Source organism: Piliocolobus tephrosceles, chromosome 13 (assembly GCF_002776525.5).
Source record: "Piliocolobus tephrosceles isolate RC106 chromosome 13, ASM277652v3, whole genome shotgun sequence".
Taxonomy (NCBI): Eukaryota; Metazoa; Chordata; class Mammalia; order Primates; family Cercopithecidae; genus Piliocolobus; species Piliocolobus tephrosceles.
In genome coordinates, this window is record NC_045446.1 from 109,262,075 (window position 1) to 109,269,547 (window position 7,473).

At 50.9% G+C, this 7,473-nt stretch overlaps 1 pseudogene across 1 annotated transcript; it reads right to left on the reverse strand.

The window, feature by feature from the left end:
- Positions 1-884: 884 nt before the first annotated feature.
- On the reverse strand, positions 885-2,519 carry LOC111540339 (annotated as a pseudogene). The gene has a single exon (XR_003307390.1). The product of XR_003307390.1 is annotated as a keratin, type II cytoskeletal 8 pseudogene (transcript).
- Between the last annotated feature and the right edge of the window lie 4,954 nt (positions 2,520-7,473).

Here is a 7,473-nt window from a genome sequence, read left to right on the forward strand (position 1 = left end):
GAGAAATGGGAACAATAACAGTGCTCAACTCCCAAGGGTTGAGAAAATGCCTGGGAAGTGCCCAGCACAGCGCATGGCACGGCATGAAAGTTCAAGAAAGATAAGCTTGTTTTTGTTACTAACCAGTAAGCCCTGAGACAGGGGAGAGTCGGGAAGCTGGTTGGGTTCATTAACCCAGCAGTGAACCTGGTTACCTGCAGAGCTGAGACGTTACCTAAGGGACCAAGTGGAGGCCACTGAGGGCAGGTGGCCTGTGAGAGGTGATTTCCGTGGGGAAGGGTTCTTGTTCCTGGCTGGTGTCAAACAAAGAGCAAATCAGGACTTAGGTGACAGAGACTATGTGAAAAGACAATTGCAGTAAGAGAGGAGGGTTACTGCAATAGGGAAAACACAGTGTCTCAAGGTCAGACAGAACAGGCTTTTAAAAAAACGGGAGGCTATTATTATTATTGTTGTTGGTTTGTTTTTGAAACAGGGTCTTGCTCTGTCACCCGGGCTGGAGCACAGTGGCACAATCTCGGCTCACTGTAACCTCTGCCTCCCAGGTTCAAGTGATTCTTGTGCCTTAGCCTCCCCCTCCTGAGTAGCTGGGACTACAGGTGCACACTACCGTACCCGGCTGATGTTTGTATTTTTTTTGTAGATATGGGGTTTCGCTATATTGCTCAGGCTGATCTTGAACTCCAGGCCTCAAATGATCCGCTCTCTTTGGCCTCTCAAAGTGTTGGGATTACAAGCATGAGCCACTGCACCCAGCCTATTATTATTATTATCGTTATTATTATTCTTTGGCAGAGCTAGCTGAGGTTTATTTTGGACCAAAAAAAAAAAAAAAAAAAAAAAATTTTTTTGTAGCTGCAGGCATGGGCAAGGGAGTTCCCCAGTCAGTAAACTCCCCCACTGGTGGGCTGAGGGCTAGGGCTGAGCCTCAGGTGGGTCTCCTGTTCCCTATGCTCCCCAGCACAGCAGCCTCTGTGGCAGCTGCAGGAGGGGCAGGCTGGGAGAGGCTGCCCTGGCTGTTCACTTGGGCAGGACATCAGAGGACTCCGGGTCTTGATCTTCACAACCACGGCCCTGGTGGAGCTGGTGCTGCTGAAGGAGCTGGAGCCCGCGCCAGAGTCAAAGCCGGAACCCAGGCTGCAGCTGAGGCCGGGGCTTGTGAGACCCCCAAAGGCCGAGCTCAGACCACCTGCATAGCTGCTGGAGGTCTTTGTATGGGTACTCCTGTTCTGCATCCCAGACTCCAGCCGGCTCTCCTCGCCCTCCGGCAGCTTCCTGTAGGTGGCGATCTCGATGTCCTGGGCCAGCTTGATGTTCATCAGCTCCTTGTACTCATGCAGCCGCCGCGCCATGTCCTGCTTGGCCCGCTGCTGGGCGGCCTCCAGCTCAGACAGCTTGGCGTTGGCATCCTTAACGGACAGCTCTCCACACTGCTCGGCATCTGCGATGGCGGCCTTCGGGGACGCCGTCTGGCCTTTGAGGCCCTCAGTCTCAGCCTGGAGCCGGCAGGTTCCGGTTCATCTCGGAGATCTGTCTTTGTGCGCCGCAGGTCATTCCCGTGCTTCCCAGCCAGCGTCTGCAGCACCTCATACTTACCTGGTACACGCTGTCAGCCTCAGCCTGGCTACGCTTGGCAATCTCCTCGTACTGCACCTTGATGTCAGTGATGATGCATGCTGTCCATGCCCGGGGAGCGGCTGTTTTCCTTGGACAGCACCACAGATGTGTCGGAGATCTGGGACTGCAGCTCTGGGATCTCCACTTCATACAGCTGCCTGAGGAAGTTGATCTCATCAGTCAGCCCTTCCAGGTGAGATCCCAGCTCTGCCTTGTTCATGTAAGCTTCATCCACATCCTTCTCGATGAGGACAAGTTCATCCTCCATCTCTGTAAGCTTATTGACCTCATCCTCATACTTGTTCTTGAAGTCCTCCACCAGCCCCTGCATGTTGCCAAGCTCCACCTCCAGCTTCAGCTTCTCCTGGCCCAGAGTCTCCAGCTGCCGCCTAAGGTTGTTGATATAGCTTTCCAACAAGTTGTTAGTGTTGCTCCCAGCAATCTTCTCCTGCTGCCGGAGGCTTCACTTGGTCTCCAGCATCTTGTTCTGCTGCTCTAGGAACTGTACCTTGTCTGTGAAGGAGGCAAACTTGTTGTTGAGGGTCTTGATCTGCTCCTTCTCCTGGGCGCGCGCGGCCTGGATGTTGGGGTCCACCTCCAGGTTAAGGGGGCTCAGCAGGCTCTGGTTGACCGTGACAGTGGTGATGCCTCCCGTGCCACTGGCCCCACCACAGCCTCCGCCCAGGCCACCCCGGAAGCTGCTGCTGCCCACCCGAGAGAAGCTTGAGGAGCTGATGCAGGCACTGGGCCCACTCGTGTAGGAGCGGCTGCTGAAGGCCTGGGGACCAGAGGTGGGTACCTTGTAGGACTTCTGAGTCACCCTGATGGACATGGTGGAGGCAGGAGTGGAGGCAGGTGGGCTGAACCATGCGGAGATCCCAGAAGGAGCAGAGAAGCTGCTTCTTGGTCTATTATTTTTAATAAATAAGGCTAAAAGGAGCCAGGTGTGGGGAGTGGGACCAGCAGGTGGCCTGGCTGGCAGTTGATGCAGGAATGTTTGCCCCTGCATCCTGGGAGCGGGCGTTGAGAAGGGCGTCCTGAGTTCCCATGCTGGCTCAGGCTGAGGGTGGGGTAAAGTTCAGGGCAGAGACGCCTGACTCAAGTGTAGCCGGGTCAAGCTGGCGGCATTTTGTCTAGATTGGCTGCTGGTTTGACTAATCAGTTATGAGACAAAGGATGGGACTTCGGAGTGCCTGTGCCTGGCCTTCTCACACCTAAGCAAGGAATCTTGGGGAAGGGGACTTCTTGGCAGTGAGCCTTTTCCTAGAACACAAAAGGTTGGGGAGTTTCTTGACCATCGGGCACAGGGCTCAGGATGCACTTAGCATTGTCACTGGCCACTGCAGGCTGGGGTGGAATGGAATACAATTTAGTCTCACCTTGGACATGGGAGGGCAGGGATGGGGCGTGCTTTACAAGCTGGTCCTGGCTAGCAAGAGGTGGCATGTGGTAAGAGGAGGCACTCCCCACCTGTGGCCCCGGGAGACGGTGGGGGCTGGGCCACCACCTGGTCTATGCCCTGGACCACTAAAGGCAGAATCCGATCCCTCTGGGTGGGAGCAGAGGCTGGAGGTGGGAGCCCAGGAGACTGGGCCCTGCTCTCTCCCACCAAGTTTAGAGGCTGCCCCATGTCTGACCTCTGCCCAGCAGAGACAAGGATTTTCTTCAGCCTCTTCCCTCCCAAGCCTTCTTTCCAACCATCCTATGGTTAGAAGTGCAGGAGCTGGCCGTGGTTACAAAGTGCCCTGAAGCTGGCGGGGACCTGGAGGCTGGACCGAGAGGCATCCACTTTGCTAAAGCCTCTTAACTGTCACCCTCCCACTGTTCTTGCTGTGCCAGCCATGGGCTGTTTGGAGCGACGGAAGCCTCCCCACAGGGAGAGGGCAGGAGAGGAGCTCCACTGCTGCGCTTTCTCCAGGCTCTGCTCTCCAGCCTGAGCCGGTCCTGCCGCACCCCCCAGCCACCTCCGGCCTCCCGGGCTGCCGATGTACCACTCGCTTGTCTTCCCGTCGCTCAGGTTGACTCCCTAATGACTATAATCAGAGTATGCACGGAGAGGTGAGGGAGGGATGGCGAGTGCTTCCCTAGACAGCCCGTCCATTAGTGGGGCAGTGGCCTGTCACAGCTGTCCAGAGGTAGATGAGCCCGGACCAGGCCAGAGAGGCCTGGGGAGGGAGACCAAGAACCCCTGTCTTCTCCATGCCTTCTTCCCCTCCCCTCTTCCTTGGCCTTTTGCTTAGGAACTCTGCTCTAATTATAAATGGTTTGACAAATTTAGGCCAGGCTTTGTAATTAAAAATAAAGAAGACAGGCAGCATTGTCTGCTAACGATGCCTTTAATTGGTGGAGTTAATTTTAATGGGGCCTAGTTCAGTGCCTTGGAGGAGGGAATTCCAGAATTGGGACTCTTCCTGGCATCCCCTGAAAGGCTCCCCCAGCCCATTTACCTCATCAGCCAGGGGCTCCTCAGGCAGGGCGGGGCGCAGGATATTTATATATTTATTTTTGTCTCCAGTGCCTGGCACACAGTGAGCAGAAGAAGGGGCCTGTGGTGAGGAAGACCCAAAGCATCTGGAGCTTCTGACCAGTCAGGAGGATTGTCTGAGGCCAGAAGTTCAAGACCAGCCTGTGCAACATAGTGAGATCCCCATCTCTAAAAAAAAAAAAGTACAAAATTTAGCCAGGGGTGGCGGTGCACACTTGTAGTCTCAGCCACTCAGGAGGCTGGAGAGGGAGAATCGCTTGAGCTCAGGAGATCCAGGCTGGAGTGAGCTGTGATGGTGCCACTGCACTCCAGCCTGGGCAAGAGAGCAAGACCCTGTCCTCCAAAATAAATTAATTAAAAAAATAAAAAGAAACACATTGGGATGGTGACTTGCAAGAAATAGAAAGAAAGCCTCCCAGACTGACTCAAGTGACAAGGGAGACATTTCAAGGGCAAGGGGGGGCTCTTGTGGATACCCCAAGGAAGGAAGGGAACAACAGCTGATCCAAGCAGGAGCCAGTGTCAGGGAGGGAAACCCCTCCCTCTACCTCTGAGACTTCCATAATTGAGTCTATGAAATAAACTGACAGCAGGCAGATTAACAGGAGGAAAGGCAGACACATTGTTGGTGTGCCTAGGAGCGTCACATGAAGGAAAAGTGCGTACCCCAAACCCAGTGAGATCTAGAAGCTGAGATGCATTCTTCATGGAGGAGAGAGAAGGGGGGATGCAGGCAAGTGAGGGGAGAGTATATGAGGTTTGGAAAGATGAATGGGCCTTTGGGAGAATAAGTGACAGTCTGACAAAGTCTGCCCGGGTGGGTGCCCCCTAGACCCCAGTTTCCTCTCTCTCCTGTGATAGGAGCCAGTCTTCACTGGTTGATGGATTCCTGGGGAGGGATTCATGACAATTGGCTTATTTTTGGAAGACCTGTCTTTGGGCAGATGCAGGCAGTTCAGAGAGAGAACCCCTGACCGCATTTACTGTACCCCAACTGCTCTCAGTTTGAGGTAATCAGCATACCAGAGCTGAATATTTTGGGGTGATATTTCCTGAACTTTTTTTTTTTAGAAACCAGGAAAGCCAGAAACCCAACCTACTTTCTCCATCTCTCAAGGCCTCCCCAGTAGCCAAGACTTCTCTCTCTCAGGGGTCTCACATCCCTGTGGGGACCAGCATCTCCAGAGGTAAGGGACGGTTTTTCCCTTTTAACTTCAGCTCATGCTGAAATTAAATCCTTTCTTTAGTTCTTTTAGCACTGCCAAAGACAGGCTGGTATTTTCAAATATAACTGTATCTGTTAAAAGCTAGAAAATAGAAATAGAAAATACAAATAGCAGAATCAGTTTTCCAAAGGGCAGATTCTGAGTGCTAGGAATCCTGGAAGAAGTAGAAACTCAGTTTTCTAAAATTCCGAGCTACGCAATAACCTTTCTCTAACCTTCCAGGAGCTGGGACAATTCTACCCCTGACCCCATGAGATAGATGCCTCAAGTAGAATCTATAGAAGTAGAATCATCCCAGTCTTTTCGAGGAACCCCTTTGAGAAGAGAGCCTGGCACATAGTAGGTGCTCAGTAAATACACGGCATCCTATTTCCATCAAGTGGAACAGTTTAGCAGGATATTTTATTCCCTCCTGGGAGGAACAAGAAAGACCCCCCTCCCCCCACCACCCAAAGACAAACTCTTCTGTAAATTAAACCTCTTGGATCTAAGCCTTCCCTCATCCCCGTTACTCAAGCTTCATCCCTAAATCTTGCCAGTTTCATAAGAGGCTGGATAATGTTTTTGAAATAGTAAACCTACGTGTTCCTATCGCCTGGTAGCCCCGCACCCACTGAGTCAATGACATCGATGCCTCTGGGGAGGGCGGCTACAGCCTAGAATGAAGAATGGATTTTTTTTTTTTTTAACCTGAGGCAGATGCAGATACAATAGTCTATGGGCAATGCGATTTTGATTTGCAAGAGCAAGAGCTTAAGAGAGAAACAGTTTAGCTTTAAATTCCAAGAAGGCTTAGTTTAAACTCAGGACTGATCATTGAATTTCTGAAAGTTAACTATAGAAGGTCTGGGGATGTCGTAGATGTTTGTTGATTGAATCAACCTTTCCCTATGTGCAAAGATCCATCTATGTGAGTAAACTTTTATTCTCATGCAATGCTTTAATGAGTAGTCGTAGTCAACATTGTGATTATCTTGTGCTAGGTCCTGTGCTAAGGGTTAGATAACTGATTTAATATTCTCAACAACCTCATAGAAATGGTAGCGCAATTACCCCTATGCTCAGATAAGCTCCTGTCAATTGCCTACTACCCAGCTATAACAATGCCTCTCTGTCTTTCAATCAGTTCTCTCACTTCTGTTTGCATTGCTCCTTCTCCATCCAGATTCTTGTGTGTGCTCTTCTCTCTGCTGGGAAGATCCATTGACACCTTGTCTCTTTGGAGAAATCGGGCCCCCCTTGTTCTGAGGCTCCCAGAGATAAGTAATCATACCCTTTTCCATGCTCCAGCTAAACCTGTGCATACACAGATTTTCTTTTCGCACTTTATATACAGAACATTACTGTAATTATTTGTGTATGTTGGTCTCTCTTATTGTGTGCTCTGAGAGTAGTGGGGCTTTCTCTGTATCTTTAGAATCTAGCAAATGCTTGGCACATAGTAGGGACCAATGATTGTTAAATAAGTGACGAAATGATGTATGAATGGGGAAAAAAGTTAAGCACAGAGCAGAGACCTGAGGGTAGTTGCCCTTCCACGCAGGAAAGGCTTCCTGGGAAATTGGGAAGCCCAAGGAGAGGCAGAACCACCGTTTGGAAGGAGCTGTTGGGTCTGTCTCCACCTCTGCCTCCTCTACTTTTTACTTAGAGGTCAGAACCCCAGGGGGTGACAGAGATCACAGGTGGTTCTGCTCAGCCCCAGGCAGTTTATGCCTTGCTTCCCTCTGGAACTCTCAGAATATCCTGCACCAGCAGGGAACAGACAAGCCGAGCAGAAGGTGCCTTCAGGCAGTGCGAGGGCCTGAGATCCTTGCAGCTGATCTTTCCCCGTAACCCCCTTCAGGCTCCTGGCCTGTGGCTGGTACCAAGGAAATCCAGAGTGGCCTCCAATCTGAGAAATGAGGACTAGGGGCACAAGTCAGGGCTAGCAGGAGCGGGGCAGCCCAGCAATCAAGATAAATAATATTTTAATACAATCCTTAAAAAAAAATTGGCAAAGTATGGTTCATGGGATTTCTGCCTAGTTTTATTTTTAATTCTTTTGTCTGTCTATGTATCTATCTATCTATCTATCTATCTATCTATCTATCTATCTATCTATCTATCTATTTTTTGAGACAAGGTCTCAGTGTTGCCTAGGCTGAT